Source organism: Platalea leucorodia (genome assembly GCF_965183815.1).
Source record: "Platalea leucorodia genome assembly, chromosome: 8".
Taxonomy (NCBI): Eukaryota; Metazoa; Chordata; class Aves; order Pelecaniformes; family Threskiornithidae; genus Platalea; species Platalea leucorodia.
In genome coordinates, this window is record NC_138830.1 from 44,143,665 (window position 1) to 44,166,164 (window position 22,500).

Sequence of the window (22,500 nt, forward strand, 5' to 3'; positions counted from 1 at the left end):
GGTGGCAGTATTCATCACTAAATGACACTCCTTTTTCTCCTGCTATAAAACACACTCAGTATTTCTAGACTATTTTCCACTTCTTCCTAGATTTTTTGTACCTTAAACTTTCATTGTCATCCAGCATGAACCGAGAGTTTGACAGGGCACAGTGGAGTAGCCATACTTTGGGCCTTGTTTAAATACTAAACTAAAGAGTAGGAGGCAGAAATAGGGACGGGACTTCTGGGCCACGTCTGGGGTTTGGAGCTTACTTCTGATCGTCCTGGAGCAACAGAGATACTGCAGTGTTAATGTTAGGTATCTCCCTAGTTAGAAAATTTACAGAATGTACAGTAGTTACTGCTACTTATTTTTCGGGTGTGCTCTGTAAAGATGGCTGTAAGTGGGATTTTTATAATCGTACTTCTGTCAGCTGTGATTCCTGCTCATTCCTGTCTTGACTTCTAGCTATGTTTTCCTCACGTGTCTCTTTTTAGGTGTCCCTTCATTAGGTTTTTAGGAATGCCTTACCACATATATCATAGGCTAATGTAACTGAAAACTGATCTCCTCACATCTCATCTAACACCAAGATAGGGGAGTGGTCTATTTATCAAAGACTGCATAATTTTCCCTTTTAATGATCTCACAAAACTATTCGGAGAGGAACAGAAGCAATCTGAAAAGACTTTCTGAAATGTCTTAAGCATCCCTCTTAAATACTTCACACTTTCCTGGGAGATTTATGGAATACCAGGTATGATCTGACTGAGACCAAAAGGTGATTCAAAGATTTCTGTGAACAAAAGAAAAGCAAACAGCCTTTTTCATCATTTGGAGAGAATTCAAGGAAAGAACAGAACATATTTGATTTTGATTATTAACTGGAAATTTATGGGGACATAAGAATGCCATATATGTAAAGAAGAAAAATTACAGAAGTGGAAGTTGACTGTTACTGTTCTTTTGCATATTCTAGTGCCTTTAATTTTATGGACATAGATATGTAGTTTATTTTTCTCCATATATCTTTGATCAAGCAGATATCTGCTGTGATGAATATTTTCCATGTCATTCTGCCACTGAAAAAGTAGGCAGTGAGTTCTGAAGGGGAGGAGTTTGTCTATCAAGTATTCTATTATTCTATAATTTTATTTGTTTTCTTAAAATAATTATGATGCCAGTACAGTGAAGAACATTAAGTCAACATGCAACCACATTTACCACACAATGGTATCAGGGTCACCACAGTTATTTCCTATTCTGTGTAGAAATAATACCGTGGTTGCTCAGATGCTACTATCTAGTAACTGTATGTAAATGTTGACTTTGTGAGGGGGACCACTGTAATATAATTATAGTGAACTCTCTGTGAAAGGGGGGTAAGGAATGAAACTGGACATTACTGAAAAGGACAAGCAGTAGTAGAGGACAAATACAGAACACTTTATATTACTGTTTCTTTGGCTATTTCTTTTAAGTCTTATCCTTGAACGTACTAGTACTTTTCAATGAAAACCAAACTCACTTTCACTGACACTGAAAGGACAAGGGGATATGACTCGGGCAGTGCGATCGTGCAGTGTTAGCTGTGAATTGCAGCCAAAAGAAAGGTGTGAAAATTAACTATTGTACAAGGGAATCCATGTTTGTTACTCATCTACCAAAGCACTGCCTGTACTACCTTTTATGTTAAAGCTCGGCACAGCAAGTTTGTCTGCATTGAAGAGAGCGTCTGATAGTAGGATTGCACCACCTTTCTTGCTCTACACTCAGTCTTCATACGGGTGACAGGTTCAGTAGCTGTCTGAACACAGGGAGAGAAATGGAAGCCAATGAGACTGCTGAAATAACACCAAGGAATAGTCGTCATTTCTTTTGCACTGAAAGAACTGTGAAAAGACCTGAAACTATGTTTGCAGCAGCCAGAACTGAAGAACTCACAGCTGTGGGTACAATTGATGCCCATCAATTCCCAGGCATTCTCCTCCCAGCTCCCCTGTGGTGAATAGCAATTTTTTGCAAACATATCTTAGGGCAAGAAAAGATGCACAGTAGTGACCCTGGTGCAGGTTCTCAGTCTATTGAGGAGAGTGATTAATATCAGAATTAGGCATGCTGCAGATACCTTTTTTTTTTTTTTTTTTTTTTTTTTTGTGCAGCAACACTGAAGTGATCTCATCAACTATCTGAACATTCAGCAAGTCCAAAATCAAACGCTTGTGTGTCAGATATACACAGCTGTATTTGTACTGTTGCTCTATCTAAAGAACATGCCAATTGCTTTACTTAGTAATGAGTCTCTCTCTCAACTCGCTCTAAGAACATGTATAGCATTATCAATGAAAAACATTATTGTTCTTTTCCTCAGTGGTTTTAGTGTCCTTGCTTTTCATAGGTGCCCTTGCTAATATATCTTCAGACAATGTGGGGCCTGATTCACTGCTCCCATGCACAGTGTGTCATCCTTTACACCTCTGCACAGTGGGTGCAAAATAAAGACACAGTAGAATAGTAGCACTTTGTGCTAGTTTGCATGTGTTTTGCAAAAATATAGACGATTGCACAAGGCAGTGGAGAACCTGAGTGTGTAGGGCACTGTTTTTATTTCTCCCCAACAGTATATGAAATGAACTTTTATCAGACAAACTTGAGCAGAACTGAATATAACAAAGTGTGTAATTTTTTACAATGAAAGAAGGATGTCCAGCTGTACATTCAGGTACCACAGTTAGAAGGTAGGTGAGTGTGTCCTTATCCAGTGATGTTGTCTTACTGTGCTTTTAGTTATTTTCTGCCCCTGACTGGAATGAAGCTCCTACACCTTCTGTTGAAAGAGTTCGGATTGATTAAACATTTTTCTATTTTTTACTTCCTGACATGTATTTAAAAAGCACTGCTGACTTGAATTTAGCTTGATGAGGCTAGTGAGCCTAGAAAACATGGTAAGTTATTTTGAAGTTAAATCCTTAACACACTGCACTACTGTTCTTGTTCATCATCTGGGTTTTCACAGCTCTAGTCAGAATTTCAAAAGATTCCTTGGCCAAAGAAAATACCAGACGTTAAGTAGCAGAGGGCTTTCTTAAATTGTAGAGTAAATTTTGGCAAGCATAGAAGGCAGTGTTTCAAAACTCTCTGTTTTCATTGTTGCTGTGCTCGCAGAAAGGTCCATAGGAGACAACGCAAAAAGAAAATGAAGGTTACTGTATTGAGAATAAATATACAAAAGGTCAGTTTTAAAAAAATTAAGTAGGGTAGACTCTTTAATAGTGATCATTTCAGACACTGAACTCCATTCAGTAATTTTCAAAACAGTCACTAATGAGTAGGTAGTACAGTAGAAACAATATGAAAGTCATCAGATCAATTTAAAATAATTCTATAAATTCTTGATTGAAAATGAAAAAAAAAACCACATTTGAGCTGATTGTTTTATGTCATTTCCTTATATTATGTACAGAAAGCAGCTTCTTTAGTTGTATCTTTAACTATATTTAATCAAATGCATAAAGCTGGTTCTCAGCTGCACATGTGCAACCATACTGGAGATCAAGGATTAAAGGAAATAGGTTGTAACTGTGCTCAAAACCTTGAAGGCATAATGTTTTTTACTTTCAAATACCACCAGAAAATGAGTGTCCTTCTAATCTGACTCCTGCATGAAAAAATTGTGGGACAGGTGGACTCTTTCTCTAAGGGATAATATGAACATCGGTTGACATTTATACTGTGGAAGGATGAGTGAGCTGTTGAGCATGTAATAGTTATTATGTAGGTGTTTCTTTTATACATTTTATTTTGCTATCTAGCTTTATAGTTCATTTTTTATTTTATTTTTATAATGGTTAAGGATATGGTAATAGAATAGTTGTGAAGTAAGAATAGAGTCATTCTCTATTCTGCTACCAGTTAATATCGTCTTTTGAAGTATAAATTAGAAGGGCAGGAGTGTGAACTAAGAGTCTTCGAGGTTCGAGGTTGGTATTTTGTCAGTGCGACCCCGTCTCACACCAATGATCAAACTCAGTAGGCAGTTAACACTGAGCTAACCAGGTTTGTCTGCTTATGACAGTGCCAACAACAGTAATGTCACCTCTCTTAAAAACTTGCAAGATTGTACACCAGGAAAGAGGCACTGCACTTCGGACCGATAGGAAACCGCAAAAGCTGTCCATCTACTCCATTGCATTCTGAAACAGAATGTGCACAGAAGTGGCATTAGAAATAGTTTTTGCTGACATAAATATTGCATCTACTATTTTCTTAGACTCTTACCATTTATAGTACATTCTGCTGATAAGCTGAATGCAGCCTATATGCGGGGAGAGAGATGTAGAAATAGATGACCTACCCTGAAGTACTTGGCTTATAAGGTCTTCCTTTTGATTATCTGTGTCTGGGTGGGTGAACAAAAATTCAGAACCTCCCTTGAGACAAGTAACATGCAATGTTTGCTGGCATGTTTGCTTCCCTTTCAAATATTCCACAGATTGTACAGACAAAAGACAGATTAGGCTTTGCATCAGATTTACTAGAGCTCTACCTCCTTGCTTTTGGACTCCAGCTTGCATTTTACACTTCTGTCTGAAGTTGCTGAAGAATTAAGCTTGTGTGTGCACTGTTTGTACATAACAGGCTTTCCCAAGTGACTATTTAGCACTATTAAAAAACAAGACCAAGACTGGCAATAAGATTCTGGTAAATGCAAATGGATTCTATTTAAAAATGGCCCATGGCATCTTTCTGTAATGACCATCTTTTCGCTGCATGCAGAGTGCTGGTGGCATTAGTGAATGAAAAAATACACAAATTTTCAGGGATTTGGGCCTGATTTGCATTTACAATACAGATGTTTAGCACTGTTCAGCAGTCTAGTGGACTTAAAGTATAGGAAGAAATATAATGCAAGTACACTTCAAGCCTTCCTGACACTGCCTGACTGCTGCGCATTGCCTAAGTATTAAGGTACACTCTTGTAGCATTCTCAGTTAGAAACTTCTAATGCTGCATGGTTCATAAAACCAAATTCTGATATACCAGTGCCATCTACTAGGTTTTAATCAGTTACATCAGGTGTGAATTTAGTACAGTGATTTGGAGCCAAACATGAACGTAGTGATAATTTTTACTGCTCTTCTGTAAATGTTGTGTTTTGAGAGATACTCCTTTCTTCAGTGTCTGTCACTGGATAATGTTTTTTTAAACCCTCATCTGAATTTTTATGTGTTTATTTTTTAATTTCCTGTCAATAGAAACAGAATCAGTGGCTCTGTCTGTTATTAATATTTAAAATGTGGGTGTTTGGGTTTTTTTAACACCGTAGTTGCTATGCCCCTTTAAATTTCCTTCAGTTGTTCTTTACCTCTAAAGAATCTTTCATTACCAAGTTGTTTATCTGAGAAGAAAGTGAGACTGTCTCTTTGTATTGCTGAATAACATCACTCTCTTTCTCAAGAAGTCATTACACACTGACATCATATTGTTCTTCATTAGATGATCTGTTGCCTGAAAGTATCTTGGTGACACTGAACTTGAAAGCAACAAGAGTACAAGTGCTAGGATGCCTGGAGAGCAGAGACTGGCAATACCTTGCTCAAGCAAATATCCAAGATAGTTTTAAAAAGGCATTAACAAATACAAACCACCCCCACAGAGGTAATTTTCACCTCTGAATTTTTGCTTGTTTCTTAGTCCAGCCCAGACTTCAGCCATCACTGTTACAATGCTGGAAGCCAAGTCCTACCTAGCAACGATACCCATGTACAATAATTTAAACTTTAAGAAAAATAACACAGCTGCTGGTAGAGTACTGTCCAGAGATTTCCAACAATGAAAGGGTGGTTTCTGTCTTGAAAATGTATGTGTGTGCATAGAAAAAGACCTTTGATATTCACAAAGACCACAATTAGCACTGCATTGTAATTGCCATTCCTTGATTAGTTGGAAACCTTATATTCTCAATAGATTGTATTTTTCATCTTCATGAGTTACATGAGAAAAGCCACAATATAGTTGTGTTTGAAATTTGTGGAAGTATTCCTTTGATTTGTGCTGTTTCACAAGTCATTTATTATGAACTTTCAAAAGTCTTATTCCTGTGACTGGGTGCGTAGCTCTAGTGGTGAGTTTTAGTATTGATGACTGGATGAGAATAATCTTAAAGTCTCTGTAAATGTTTGAGCATGCAAACTAAAATTTCACTTTTCTTAAAGGTATTGTATTGTTCTCTTTAGTTGTACTGTTCTGTGAAATATTCCACCCATGCGCTTATTTAATGTAGAAGGAAGAACACAGACATCCAAAGAAGCTGAGAAAATTCTCCTGATAATCTCCAAACCCAAAAACCTGTAGGAGAAAATTGAAAAAAGTGCGTTTGCCTTACTTCAATCCACAGGTGGAGTCACTTACCTCACAGGGAGAGGAGCTAACACGGCTGCAGTTGTCTCATAAACAACTTAATGATCACAGGAGCTTGTGGGTTTTTACTTATAATAAAGCAGCAATGAAAGACTTAAAATACATTACCTTTCAGGAGTATGAATTACATTTCCCTTCAGATGGGATGGTGGAAGTGAGGAAAGTGCAAGAGCTATGTGGCCCCCGGGGGTCCATAGTCTTCCTCGCTTATGCAGCGTGTTCCACCTGTTGCTTCAAGTTCCCCCTTCCTGCTTAGCCCTGGCTGCAGTGGACGCTCTTCCAGATCAGGCATTCCTGCGGCCACTGAAACACTGGTTGCATAGAAGGTAGTATCAGGTGAAGTTCCTACAGCCAGTACCCTTTCCAAATACCTTTTGACTTACGAGGAGCCAGAGTCATGTGGCTCATTAATTCTCCTCCGATTACCAACAAGGGCTCTGCCAGCCGTGGTGGTGCAGTGAAATTCCAGCTTGGGAATCCCTGGTACACAGTAATCAAACACAGAGCTCGAACGGTTAATGCTCTGTTTGCAGATCCTATTGGATAACTACTAAAGTTGCATGGGTGAAATAGATAAAGTTGGGAAGTCTGCAGTAGAAGTGTTTGCCTTTATACTTATTTACTCACAGTTGTTGCCTTTGTACAATAATATCTTTTCCCTGAAGGCCTTTGAAAAATTCGATCACAAAATAGAAAAAGAGTATGTTTGTTCTGGGTAAAATTTGGAAGCATTGTTCTGATGACACCTGTAAAACATAATTATAACTCCCATAGCTGTTTCCTCTCATATTTAGAGAGGAAAATTCTTTGCCTCTAATCTCAGGTGCATACCTGTGGAAGGCTTAGATTCCTTCAAGCAGTATCAAAGTAGTGATAACAGTGTGCAGCTGCTGACTGTCTTTTCCTTGTTGTTACTCACCCAGCTGTTTAGAGGAGAAGAAAAAGAGAGAGAATATCTCTAATCAGCCATATGGCACAAAGTTTTATTTGCCACAGTAAGTTAAAACGTACATTATTGGTCAGCATCTTGAATGCAAATTTTGACATAGCTTTTCAGGAGTACCAGATATAAAGGAAAAGAAGATCAGATATATTTAATTCACATTATTTTATATTAAGTACAGAAATACTTGATTCTGTCTCCATGGAGTTTCCATGACTGGAGCCTGCCATACCCAAAAGATGGTGTGAGCACAGAGTGCAGATCTCAGCCCCTGCTTCGGGTCCTAAAAGGTAAATTAAGAACTGTTGAGATAGCATTTCAGATTTCTACAATGCAGTTGCAGTTTGCTTACATTGTACATTATACAAATTAGTATTCTGGATCAGACCACTGGGCCATGAAATCTAGTAGATGTCTTTAGTAGCTGTTGATGTTTGTAGTGCATATAGACAGTAGTTTTTTCATTACGAAAAAGTTTAATTTTGCTGTTCTTTTAAATTGAACAAGAAGCAGAGAATTAAGTACGGGAAAAGGATTTTTGTCTTAAAAAACCTACCTTTTTGAGTGCAGGTGGATGTTAGAGAAGTGAGGGACTAATATATGTGCAGTTTTTGTGAGCCTCTATTCTAGAAACTGCAACGGAAAATGAGTTTTTGGGGGCTTGACTTTGAAAGTTTAGCGGGTCCACTTTTTAAACTTTTTCTGCCATTTCGTGTGTGCATATGACTGGAACTTCTCTGGTTATTGACATATTGGCTTCAAACATCACATTTGGGAGACTCAGGGTTATAATGAAACGTAGAAAGTAGGCGCACACCTGCGTATCTAGGATTGGGAGCATGACTTTAAAAGGTTTAAACTGCGGGGGACTGTAACCTTTTTCATGTTGCTTATCGCAATACTACGAGAATGCTTTTTTTTCTCTGAAACCTATTGTATTTCCAAAGGATTTAAGAATATGATTCATTTTGTTCTCCTTGTAATATACTTAAAAACACATTCCAGAACGACTAATACCCAGTTCTTCTAAGTGTCTTTAATGCACAGATCTCAAAGAACTCTCTTATCCCTGATTTCCTGCTTAATTGATCACAGTACCATTTATGTTCTGTGTATTTGTTTACGCTAAACAGTGGTAAGCTAGAGATATTAAGATACTGTCCATTTAAGACATTTTTGCATAAGTTTTGATGGGTTGGATGAGTGTTTCTGAGGACACTGTGTTGGGGTACTGGTTTGCAGAGATACTAAGTTGGGATAGAAAGTATTGTGATTGGTAAGCCAGAATAGTTTTTCTGGTTGATGCCATAGAATATCACTATGTACTAATCTTATTTAAAAAATAGACGTGCTTTTTCCATTTGGGTAATGACTCTGGATAGTATAATCCAGATGAGTGGTTAGGTGTCCTGTATTTTAAACAGTCTCTTCTGTGATTCTTAACGTGCTTTGAGTTGTACTTCATAAGGTACCAAGAAATATTTGATCAGGTAAGAATCTTGTTTTCTACGAATAGCCACTTAAGTGGTTCTGCACTGTCTTACAAACTTGTAATTTCATATGGTGAGGTGTTATAAAATAAGTCTTGATCCATATAATCAGTACAATTGTTGTTTGTTTCCTTATAGAAGCATTATAATTAAAGCCATCATGAGGGGATTCAAAAAAAAAGGTGTGCAAATATTTTTCCATAGAATATGATTCTTCCTTCATCTGGTGGCCCATGTTGCTATTCTTCTCACTGTTTCCATTGCTGTTACTTAAAAGGCTTTGACAAATATAATAGACTTTGCATAATGATTCCATTGTAAGTCACTTCCAGCATATTATAGTGTGCGGTTAAAATGACCCTTGCGATTACCACTCTCCAGTGCTTGTACTTTATCATGGTACCAAACGAAATTGCGAATAGGAATATTCCTTACTTTACTCACCAATATTTTAAAAAAATATTAATGTGAGAATAACATTGCTGTAATTTATTCACTTAAAATTCTTTTTAGATCTTTTTCTTCCACAGTTCATTAGGAAACATTTTGCTTTAGAAATAGATTTTAAAAATGTAGAATATATATATTTTCTGAGAAAATTACTGTGCAGTTGGGAGCATTTTGTAAATACATTTTCTCAGGGGACAAGACAATGCCATACACAAAAGGACCGGTCTGTAGTAATAGATATGGAATGGAAAAAGCCGTACTTCATTTCAGCATCATCTTTTCACTACTCATCTAAAGTGTATGGTTATGTATCTGCAGGTTCTAGATCTGTGCGTGCCCCTGTGGCAGAATCTGCCTTTCTGTCTTCTAACCCAAGATGACAGCTTTGTTAGTTTTGATGTGGTTATTTTTTTCCCTTAGTGAGTAAGCAAGGGAATAGAGAGCTGGAAAAATTAAGGAAGCTTTTTTCCCCCCTATTTCTTACTTTCCCAGGAATAAGAGCTCTAGGAGATGAGTGTTCTGCTGCAAATGACTACCATGCATATGATGAGAATACCGTAAATAAAATTATATTATTACAGGATTTAATAATGCAATGGTGAAAATACTCAAAAAGCAATGAGGTGAGTGAATGAGTCTGAAATTAAATTATGTAACTTAACCAAAGTCCAGTATTGTATTATAGTTCACATACAGTAATATTAGTCAAGAATGTAAAAGACCATACCTTGTTTTTTTGTGCGGAAAATACTTGCTTTTCCTATGAAACTGGCTGGGTCATATTAAAATGGAAGTGTCATTTGTGGAGGTCCAACCCAACATCAGTGCTTTGTTGAAGCTGATACCCAGGATTTCTGACATTTCTGAGTTTTGTTATGCCACCTGGAATGGGTCTTCCCTGTAAATGGATATAATTGAGGGACTGCCTTTATGTATTTTGTTGGGTCTGGAATACAGTAACTCTAAACTTAAGCTATAAGAGGAAGACAGACAACCAAAATGACAATGCAGTATAGTCATCTCCAACTGGATGAAAAGCTACCAGATCACTAATCTGGTGTGTCCCCTTTATCTTAGAGTACATGAAATGTTCAGGAGACATCTGTGTGCATAACGGTTGCTTCACTGCTATCTGCTGAAAGTCACAGTCTAAGAAGATCAATTCTTGAAGACTCTGCTCTGACATACAACCTCTCTCATTCTTCACTAGAATGCATTTACATTTCAGGATACTGAAGGTTATGATTGCTTTGTAGCAATCTGCTAGTCTGGAGCAGAGGAGACAAGGAGTTCTAAGCATACTGTACTGCAGACTGCCTCCACTGAAGTCCCCTGCACTGTGGCTCCTGTCAGAAATATGTGATGTCTAGCAAAAATCTGTGTTAGTACTTAGTTGTAAAATCTGCTAGTAGAATTGTCTCAAGGAAGTAAGAAGGCAGACAGGCCAACAGCTTTTGTTTCACTTGTCCTAGCACCTCATGACAAGGGTTTTTAATGAATTTCTTCGGTCTCCCAACTCTTCTTTAAGGTTATGGAGATCTTTTGGACATCTGTGCCACTAGCAAACTACTGGCTTAGACAATTGGATAAAAAAGTATTCCTCTACATGTTTTAACTTTCAAACAAACCTTCATATCCTTCCTTTTCTTTTGGGCCTCAGACACTGAATAGCTCAAACTTTGCTCTGATCTAAGTTGACCTTGTCTCACAAGCCCTTAACCAGGGTTAACAGAGTTTACCTGGTTAACGGAGGTTACCAGGGTTTACGGAGTTTAAGCTTTGGTCAGCATTAACCTCCTATGTCTGTTTATTTCTGAGATGCTGAGAGTTTGATTGCTCACTCCACATTTAATACAGTTTCATTGATGACTTGCATTGCCAGAGTTAACTGAAAACTGTTAAAAACATTAAGGGTTTTTAATCTCGTATTGTCAGGAATGAAGCGGCATTCTGCCTGGTGTCTGTCTTGCTGTCACTCATTGCTTGCCGTCTCAGAAGGAAGCACTGTTTATACTTCTCCTGTCTTCCATGTTTTCAGTTTCAAATCTGGGAAGGTTTTTAACTTCCCCTTGGGAGATTTTCTTAGTTCTTTTACTATTTACTTGTAGTACTGTGTGATGTTCAGCAATCACCCAATGCCTTCTAATGGTTGAAGAAATCTGTTCCGTATCTGTTTCTAGTTGACTCTGCATAACAACAAGAACTTCATAATGTCCTGATCAGATGTTTTGTCTGGAATGCTTAGTCCTTCTCAGGTGTGCTTTCCAATACCGTACTGGATCCAAGGAAAGCTTTACTGGGAGCTCAAAGTTCTGGTGAGAAACTTAATTTTCAATGATGTGAAGTTGTCCAATACCCACAGTTTCAACCCACAGTTGAAAAATTCCTGATTCACTTACAATCCGAGGGTGTTCTAGGGCTAGGACGTAAAGTGCCAGCGGGTTACGGATAGGTTATCCTGTCATCTCATGATCCTGCTGGTAGTCCCCAGCTATCGTCTTCATTTGGGGTGGGGGGTGAATAACTAGAGTCTAAAACCATCAGTACTTTTCTCTCTTGCTTGTTTGGTTTGCTTATTTATTTTGGATTGAAAGCCATTGAGTTTGTAGCCTTTTATTTGTTGCCACAGCAGAGGCAGTGCAGAGTTTCCGCATACCATCAAGCCTGTGTATTCTTATACCTACCAACCAACTCTCAGGTGGTAATGGCTGTCTTCTCCTATCACATGTAATCAGCCTCTGACCATGAATCTTTAGGTGGAATATTCTGTATGATATTAGTGGTTCCCGCAGTCTCATTTGGTTGGGAGTGGGCTTTGGAAAGATCTTTGGGAAGATCTTTTTTCTTGCTTTCATTTTATAGTACATTATTGTTGTTTACCTTTGTACGTCTGTGTACTGCTTATGCTACATATTGCTATCTGTGTAAATGTTCTGTCTCCTGACTAAGATTTCCTGCTGTGTTGATTCATAACTCTTTCTGATTTCCTTTTAAATATATTTTTGTTCCTAGTATACTGGCAAAAGCCACATCTACTGTGAAGTTAATCACATGTCCTATTGCTGAGGGCGCCTTTGGGCAGGAAGTATTTCGCAGTAGTTACTCTTGGAGAAGTATTAGCTAATGCTGTGATCAAGTCTTAGGCTTTATGAATATACTGTATATGATAAGTACAGTAAGAACAAGTCTTGACAAATTTAGTTAATTGCTCAAATGCCAGAATACCTGTATAAACTCAGCCAGTAGAAACGGATGCATCTTTATTCTACTAACAGAGTGTGTCAAGTACTTTGCTGTCTCTGCTTTTAGAAGACGCTGTCTGGGGTAGTAAAGATTCATAAGTTTTAAAGATTTCTCTGCATGCATGCTTCTTTGTAGATGATGTCCACTTCTTATCCACTTATGCAATACGCTCCCTTGTTTTTGATGGAATCTATTTTTGCCTTCTCTTTTGGTGTCTTCTATAGACATCTGTGTTTTATTCCAGGATGGACAGATCTGTTTATATTAACACATTGTTTCAACTATTCTTAAAATAAAAATATTTAACCAGCATCACTTGGTCAGCTTCTTTCATGTCTAATACACAAACAGCTAGCTTTTGCACAATATTTTTTGTTGATGAATCTCAAAACAATTGAGTAGAGGTAAAATATTGCTAATTCCATTCTGTATGTTGCAAAACTGAGGCAAGAAAGGCAAAAGAATTTGCCTGAGGTCATTCAGTTTTCCAGTGGAAGAGTCAGTGGAGCATCTCCAGAGTTTCAGTCTAGTGATTTATATGTTAGCCTATATTGAGTTTCTGTAGTTGGATTCTGTAGTTCTTTTTTTAGAAAATTGTAGATCTTTCTGCAACTAGTATTCATCATGAGTAGGTCCAAAGTAAAAGTATTATTGTATCAGCTATCGAGGAGGTTGATAACTCTATATTTGCATCATTCTTCTTGGACTGACTGAGACCATTTTTTTTCTGTCACACAACGGCAAATGTCCAGTACATTGAAATAGATGCAATTACAATAGAAATTAATGTGAGTTTTTAACCAGGCAGCTTTAATAAGTAGCAGCTGCTAAGCTATGATGACTACAGCAGTACTAGTTGTTCAACTCAGACAATTGATGGGATATCTTAGAACAGTTTTAATTTGATACATTGACTGATGTATAACCATAAGCAATCTCCCAAATAGCTAGAACACTCTTCAGGTTTCCATTAATTAAAAGGGAGATGTGTCTCGTAGTTGTTGGTGATCAATTTATTTCTGTTTAGGATGTTCTACATTTTGGAGGGGCCTTTAACAATCTTAACAACCAAATGGGCAGTTGAAGCGTTATTCCCTAATGTCACCTCCAGATCACTTGCTCTTCTAGCCATCTGAGGGATCATAAAATACTTTTTCACCTGGTGTAGGATCACTTCCAGCTGGCTGACTGGTTGCAGAGGAACATGCATCAGTTTGACCAACTCATGCTAATATCCAGGAGGAGCTGGATCACAGAGATAAAAATCAGTTGTTAATTGGCAGAATAGATTAATTTAATCTCTGAGGAAAGAGAACATCAGTAAAAAACTTTGTTATATCCGATGCTGAGGCTGCATGGGTGGCCTTCCATTCATAAGCATGACAGAATTTAATATTTATTCCAATGTACCTTTTCTTTTCAATTATTTTCTGGGAACTTCTTAGATTTCCATTATGGAAACTTAGGGAATTTGCTTCTCTCCATGCATTCTTTGTTTCATAGCCTGAAAGGAACTGTACTGTAATCAAAGCTGTAATTTCCTATTAAAATATATATATGATTTTCTCCAAAATTATGGCATATTTTGTCAAATGAAAATAGTGGGTAACATCAAACTAAGTCTCAGCCCATAGCACTGTTTTAATCAGGCTTTAAAAAGTCCAAGAAATTGTTCTATTTGAGAATTTTGACTTGGAAAATGAAACATAATCCTAAGTAGTAATGAAGGCCCAACCCAATCAACCTCACTGAAGTCATCAACCCAGTGACTAATGATGCTCATGAATTCACAGAGCCTGATTAAAGTTACAAAGTGTTGTTTTAATGACCTTATGCAAGCAATTGGCAATTCTACGCAGTTGAGGTGAATACTGTGTGCATATTTCAGGAAGTAGATACATGCTGATATTTTAATAAAGCATAGTCAGATCTGTTAAATAATAGTGTGTATAAGCCCAAATACAGAGGGCAGTTCTCAAGAGCTCATATATTATTTCTGGGGGATATTGGGTGTATGAATACCAGAACTGACTCCGAAGAAGAACATCCTCTAAACGCAAAGAACATCCACTGATATTATTAGATTTATTTATTTATTTGGGTATCTGTAGCTCATATTGCATTTTGTGAGCCATAAAATGATTCTTATTGTGAACAACCCTTTAATTTGGAAGATATCACTTACGTGGGTTTAAAACACTGGGGTCCTAATTTCTGGCATTACTCTCTTTCCTTGGAGCCTGCTGTTGGATTGAAATCTGTTGTTTGGTGCCATACAGTTACTGCTGGGTTATCAAGTTGTACGCTGGTGATTCATATCTAAAATTACGCTCCTTTCTTTGTTTTAAATCACACTTAAAATTATGAATAAAGCTACTTCAGGCTTTCTTATATGTTCCACTCCAGTTGAAGTGAAACATCTCCTTTGGTGCCAGGACGTTGTAGAGATTTAAATTGGCATAGTTCCTCTGAAATCATCAGTCATTCCAGTGTACCAGAGCTCTGGATTGGGTCCTTGGTTTCACAAATTTAACAGATTTTTTTTAAAAATAAGGAGAAAAGAAAAGGATGACAGACATAAAAGATTGAAGAGAAATAAAATAGCAGCTTATCTAATTGAAAGCATATATGCCAATAAAGCCAACTACAACTGTCAAAAGGAATAAACAAAACAAAGCAAGAATTCTGTAATTTGACATGTTTACTTGACAGATAGTGCTTTTTGGACCAGCTCTTGTGCTGGTGTAAAGTGGCATGAGAATATGAATATCAGTGGAGATTTGCTGATTGTACCCACTGAGAATCTGGTCCCTGTTATTTAAAATAATGGTTGTATCGGATGTTCCTCTGTTTATTTCAATAAGCAATCCACTTCTGAATTACAGTGCTCTCAGGGTGTTTTCATAAAATCATGCTGGCCATAGCACAAGGTTACTATTGAATCAAGGCATCTTTGAATTTTGAAACTTTTCCTGCTTGCATTTGTAACATAATTTTCTATGGTTATGTTCTAAGTGCCAGCCATAAAAAATTTCTATTTATTCTCTCTTTTGGGTCAGCCACCACTTGGGTGTTTATGAAAGGATCGATGTATATACTGTCCAAAAGGATTTGGTAGGGGGTAGATTTGAATCACAAAAGTGATTATGTTATTTTACTTAGGAAAAAGTCTTTTTTGTACCCTTTTCCATATAAAAAAGATAAAATCCTATGTAAATAATGTGTTTTTCCTGTAATGAATGTTCCTTTCATTCTGCATTTCTGTATAATATTGGAAATTGTGTTTTTATTAGAAGAGGCATTGGATGGAAGCCAACAATTTTTTCTTTTAACTTGATATTTTGTGCTCTGATCTTTGTTAAAACTACAATGGCATGTATCTAGTACAGGCAGAGGTCATTTCTATAGCTACTACCATTTCCTATCATTTCTGGGGAATGTTTGTTTTCAAAACAAAGAATTGGGTTAAAGCTTAAGTATCGTATTTCAGAACATATTTCAAACTGAAATTAAGAATGCTAAAACCTTTCTTTTAAAGGTCAGATGATATTTATTATTATTATAAAAATGATCTGTGATTTATGAATTTAACTTCTCGTAAACCTCCTTTGTAACAGAATATGCAGTCAGAAGCTTAACATTACATTGTTTTCCTTTGACAACGTATCCACGAGACCACTGCAGCTGTTCCTTTACTCACAATAGCAGATTAATTAACACAATCATATGCTGTTGGCTCCTACTCAATGAGTAGGTCTGCAGTGGGATAGATAGGTAAATCCTTTAAATGTGTATGAGATAAAGGATATACTATAGTAGTTTCATAACTAGCCAGTTTTGCTTCTGACTAGTCAGCCCTATCAGCAATGGTTCACTGACTACAGAAGCTGTGAGCTTACATTTCAAAGGCAGCCACACCTATTACAGAGCAATAATGCCTGAATCATTGCAAAACTCAAATATGTAAAAGCACAGGAACGCTCAGAAATCACCATATTTTGCTAAAATGACAGGCAATCTGCTTCAAGCATTCTGAGTTTATAGAGTAACCAGGAAAAAAGAAGGGGCATTTTTGTTGGTTGCTTCATTTTTTTTAAAAAAGTTCAATCATTGCTTTCCTTAAATATCTTAATCTGGTCATTATTCAGTTTTTACCCACTGTGTATTAGAAATACTTGTAAGCGGCGGCCATGGCATCACTTTTAAGCACCAAAAGAATTTTTCATCCATTTCTCTGTGTGTGCTAATGAACATGTGAGCAGCTAAATCTCCTTTTCCTAAACAAACAGTCATCAGCAGCATGTAAGTATTTATTTGGCAACTTTAGCTGACGTTTTACTGGATGCTGAAACCTTTGTTACCAGTAATATAACTCCTTTTTTTTTTTCTTTTCTTTTTTTTTTTTTTTTTTTTTTGACTTTAAAGAGAAATACACCCGTTTGGGGAAAGAGGTAAGCGGCAAGTTTAAGAAAATTTCCTTCAGGCTTTCCGCTAAAATCCATGAGGAAAAATAATTGTATGCTTTGTTACACCGTTTACACAAAAACTGAGAGCATAGTGAACTACTACATTAAAATTGTCTCATTTAAGGGACAAAGAAAACTCATTGAGAGACCTCTTTTCTGAAAAAAACACTCACTAGCTTATATATCATTGAGGTCCGGTCTTGTTCATGTTTTACTGCAGTTGAAGTTATGTGCTTTTACATATTCTATGAGTTTTATGTAATGGTATAAATATGTATTTTGATCATAATAAAACATAAAAAGTAGGGAACATAACTGATTTTGATGGAGGGCTTTGCTTGCATAGGAACAGCAGCATCAGACTTACAGATGGGAGAAAACCAAGTTCAGAATTTTTTGTGCAACACAGTTGTTGAAAAATAAACAACATGTTAATAGCACCCAGCTTTACATCTGAGAGTTCTTCTGAGTACCCAAAGCCACTGTTTTTGGAGAGGAAGAAACAGAGCTGTCGAGCTGGCTTCAGTTCCGTCAAAGATGATAGCAGGGAGACTTTTGTAGAGAGGAGTTGGATAGAAAATTTCCTTAACTTCTCCAGAGAGCTTCTGCTCCTTGCTCCCTAATGTTGAAAGCAGAACATGCTCTCAGGTCTTTCATTGTTAGTTTCCCTGTCGAAGATAACTGTAAGAAAAGCTAGTCCTGTCTTCAGCCTTCTCATTTCCCAGAACTGAAATACTTGCACCAGACAGCAGATTCATGCCCTGCAGAGTAGATGGCTGCAACGTATTCTCCCTCAGGCTGACTGAGAAAGCCCTTGAGAAGGTGGAGGTACAGCAAATGGATGAGGAGGCTCCCAGGTCAGTGTAAGAGATCACATTCAGTAAGACTGATTGACAGATGATAAAATTAGTTTATGTGCCACAAAAACTTGGTACTAGTGATACTGAATTTAATTCATCAAGGCATCTAGATGATGTACAACTTCAAGATGTAGTAGTACAACCCTACAAAATCCAGGGGGCTTATCACATTATTTAAATAAGAAGGGAAGGCCCAAGAATTTTAGTGGAGAGTATTACTCAACAGGTGATATACTTTCACACCCGTATTAATTATAGATTTATAATACATTTCCCACTATATATATATGTTATTAGATTCACTGTATAGATGAGCAGCTGAAAGTAAAGGAACTAAGAATCTTATTGTCAAGTTGAAAAAGCAGTAGCTGCCAGTAGTGAGCTCTTCTGAAAATCAGTTGCTTTTAACCATCCTGCCTAAAGTTGCAGGTTTATCCCTCTACACTGTTGGATCTAGAATAAATGTCTTGATCAAAGAAACAAAAGGCATCATCTTATATAGTGTCAGTGCTGGGAACTGCGCTCAGATGTCTTGTGATTTACAGACTGGATTCCAGTTCCCTGTGGATTGCTCTGGTGCTGTGAGACACAGGTGCTACAGGAGTTTTTTGAGCAGGCTGAGGACCGTGTTTGGCCACTTGTCAGACTAAAGACCATGCCCTGCCTTTCTGAGAAGGAGAATTTTCCTTAATTTAGTTTGTGTAATTACTTTCTTTAAGCCTAAATTGTCCATGCAGTTTCAATTTGATACCATTTTCCTTACGCTGTTTTCAAACTGTCTGTTGTTTCAGGTCCTTTTAAATAATTGTTGCTTTCTGTCCCTATGACAGGTGAAGAGGTGCCTGTGTAAACATACCTGCTACAACCTCTGTTGGACTTTGCATTCTATTAAGATAAAAGTGTTTGAATTTATATGATAAATATTAAACCATTTGTGAAATTTATCTGAAGATAGGCTCAAAAGCTCTCCATCTTCTGTCATTCCAACCCAAATTTAGGATCTGAAAAACTTCCCTCTTTTGGTAGATTGTACTTGTCCCACCTCGTCGTTTCTACGTTTTAAGGGTCTCTCTGAATTTATGTTATGGATTCCTGTTTTCCAGGACTTGCAGTGAAATAGTTGTAAATGTCTTTTCCTCTTCTGTGATGCAACACCAATGCTTTGGGGGCTCTTATTGAACGGTGCAAAAGACCACTGGCAATGGATGGAGCTTCCCTGGCACTGGGAATTGCTGCAATAAAGGTTCCTTGAGAAGCGTTTGAGAACAAAGAGGTACTTGATAAAAGCAAGCAAATGCACAGCTTAGAAAACAAGATCATACAGAAGTCCATCAGTTTGTACCTGCACAACAAACTGTGAATGAGGACTGTATTTTTTATTTTAAAATAAGATGTTTATTTGTGTCAAGTCCACTCTGCAATTATAAATATTTCATTCAGTGTAACTTTGCAAGTGTCTTGCAACGTGCATTTCTTATAACAATCTAGATATGGAGTGACACAGTAGTATTGATTTGTGTGATAGCTTCTACCTGTGATGTTTGTCTCTTAGTCTGTCGGGTCATCTATGCTGAAATGAGTTGAACATATGGCTTTAAATATTTAGGTTTACTATAGACTACTTCAAGGTTGTTGTTGATGTTATGGGGATGGGATAGGATTGGGAGTAAAGTGAAATGAGCTTTCTTCCACAAATTTGTCTGTAAGCCTAGGCAAGTAATTTTGTCTTTATATGCTCCAGCTCCTGCCGTTCTAAAATACAGATGAGCTTTCTTTGTTGAATACTTTGAGATCTGTGGATAAACATTTGTGCGAAAAGCTAAATGGTGGTATTGCAGTGGTTTGTGGTGTGCTGAGCTTAGTGAAACTGAGCCGAGCCCCACCCCTCTGGTTTTTAATATTTAAACAGGATAGTTGACGATTTCCATTTCAAACTGCATCCAAATAGTATTCTCCGAGTTTGTGGCAGATGAAGTAGTTCACACTTTATCACCAATTATCAAAACTTCAATTAACAGCAAGTTCATACTGGGGATAATACAAGTTTTGTACATTTTTTTTTTTTTTTCCTCGTGAACAGTTATCGGAAGATTTGAGTATGCAAACCTTTCAAGATTCTTTTTGGCCTTTGGATAAGGAAAGTTAAACTTTCTAATTTTACTGACCTAAACCAATTCTAACGTACTCTCCTTTTAAATTAAGGGGATTTTTATTTAGTTATGAATTAGAGGGTTTGGTCAAAAATATCTTTGTGCCTAACTGTCCAGAAATCCCCAGCAATACCACTAAAATAAACATGTTAGTATCTATACTTAGCAAAATTCTCCATTTTCTTCAGATACTAACTGTAACCTACAGTACTTGAAGGTCTGTCACACAAAAACATATTTCTTGAGAAATGTATTGTTAGGAGTTTTTAAAAGATGACTGTTGGGGGTTGAGTCATCAGTGGCAAATGGTTAGATTCCCACAAAAAAAATTGATTAGCCTCTGACAGTGACCTTTATAATTAACTTGCATTTTATCACAACATTTGTAAGGTGCAGGACAGGCTTGTGTTGGTTTACAGGTCTGTCCTTCACCACAATAGAATAGTGCTGGCTGTGGCAGAATTACTTTACAGGTACATTGAGTTCAGAGCCTCTGTGTTTGCTATAATGGATATCTTGAAAAGTAAACAAATAATTTATTTCCTTAACGTTTTTTTTGCCTATAAATAAATATTGAAGTTGTTTCTTAAAAAGAAAAAAAATGCCAAACCAAACAACACTATTAAATATGAGATAAGCGTAGACTGGGAACAATTGCTCCTGAAAAAGAATTTGTGCCTGAAAAGCACTCCTGCTTTTTCAGTTATGTTAGCTGGTTTAATATTAGTTAAGTTTTAATATAAGCTGTTACTTCTTGCAAACTCTGCTCTGCTTATGTCCTTAGATCATCATAGCTGTAACAGCATTATAACTGTAAAATATAGTAGAGAATTGCAGTAAAAATTACTGAAACATATTCTACTTTTAAAATTGGATAGGGCTACTATTGACATCAGCATTAAAAGGCCAAACTGAGAAGATATCATTACTGACACAGAGGAACATTTTGCCTTTTTTCATAGTGTGTTATTAGTGAGGCATGGCGTGTACATGCTTCCCCAAAGAGCCCAACATTTCCACGTTACTTCCATTTCCAGCTTCTGTGTTCTGAAAACTTCACTGTGTTTAACCCAGGGACTCTTTCACAACTCATGAAGCACATAAGTGTCCCAAAACCAAATCCTGGTTTTGCTGAGCTCTAAGCAAAAACACAGCTTAAACACCATGCTGGGTTGTGACTGGACCATGAAAAGCACCATCCAGTTCTCAGTGTTAGCGATGGAAAACTTTGTTCCCTTCCCATTCTGGTACTATGCCGAGAAACGGGTTGGTGTTGAGTTTCTGAGCCTAGACAGGTTTGAAATGAGGAGCTGGTGGAGATGAGGTAGTAATTTTGAAGTACTAGAAGGATTTTCTGTCTCTGGTGGCCAAGGTTGCGAATGAGCTGTGCCTGGTGCTCTTCCTGAACATGTCTGCAAGACGTTACACTCCCAACAGCCCTGCAAGAGAAAGAACTGATTTGGCAGTTCGTCTCAGACTTGTTCTTTATTGCTGGAGGTCAGGGCTGCAGGGCTTCAGCATCAGCTATGCTTTTTACTTCAACAAAATTTTTGTTGCAACTTAAGTTGCAACATTGTTTATTTAAATATTATTTAAATACATTGTTTTTTTCTTAATAGGTTTGTTAGTAGGTTGCATTATATTTGAAATACTGACAAATACGAACTTCTTCATTGGAAGTAAATGTTTTCGTGGTGTGCGATAGATGACTGCTAAGATAAATGCCAATTTTTTCCCCATGCAGGGTATATTCTAAGGTTGTAGGGACTGTAAAACTCATAGCGGATACATAGTGAAAATTAGCAAGACGGCCATTAGCTTGGTTGATGCAGAAGGATAGTTTTTGGCTAGGTGTTTTGGCATTCTTAGGTTAGTATTTCCATCTTGGTATGCGAACAGGAAGCTGTGTTTGATGTAGGCCATTGAAAAACAACGTTTGCATCCAACAGTCCTGCAGAATGCCACAGAGAAGAGCAGTGTACATCTGAGGCTTGATGTGCTATACTGCATGGTGGTGTACAGTACATACTCCAGAAGAGTTTTGTTCAAATTTCTTAATGGGCTTTGACAGGTTGTTTGTAGCTTAATTTACAAATGAATTTGATTAAAGAGCTCAATAAAAGAGTCTATATTCAAGTTTGGATTTGAAGTTGTGGTCTACTAAAATGAAATGGAGGCTCCCAAATTAACACCTCTGGAAATATTTGATTATCTTCATAGTTTGGGTTTGTTTTCCACACAGATAATCTGTGAAGTAAAAATGAATAAGCTACCCCTTTTGTCACCATTATCAATGACAAGGTTTTTATTTGACTATAATATTGCAGGTGTTAGCATGAGCTCAAGCATCTTGTGCTGAGTGGTACACAGGTCTAGTTCAGTTATAGTTGGGGGATGAAAGACTGTCTTTGTTCTTTCAGTTCCAATTTCTAACCCCAAAAAAGCTTCTTCAGGCCACAGGCTACGAAGGAGCCATGGAGGGAGCAACGAGGCCCC

At 37.2% G+C, this 22,500-nt stretch overlaps 1 protein-coding gene across 1 annotated transcript in view; it reads left to right on the forward strand.

Moving 5' to 3' along the window:
* Positions 1 to 22,500, forward strand: part of ZNF536 (zinc finger protein 536) — a gene marked incomplete at both ends in the record, with an annotated part of 189,512 nt that overhangs the window by 9,911 nt on the left and 157,101 nt on the right. The gene's annotated exons all lie outside the window — the stretch shown is intronic.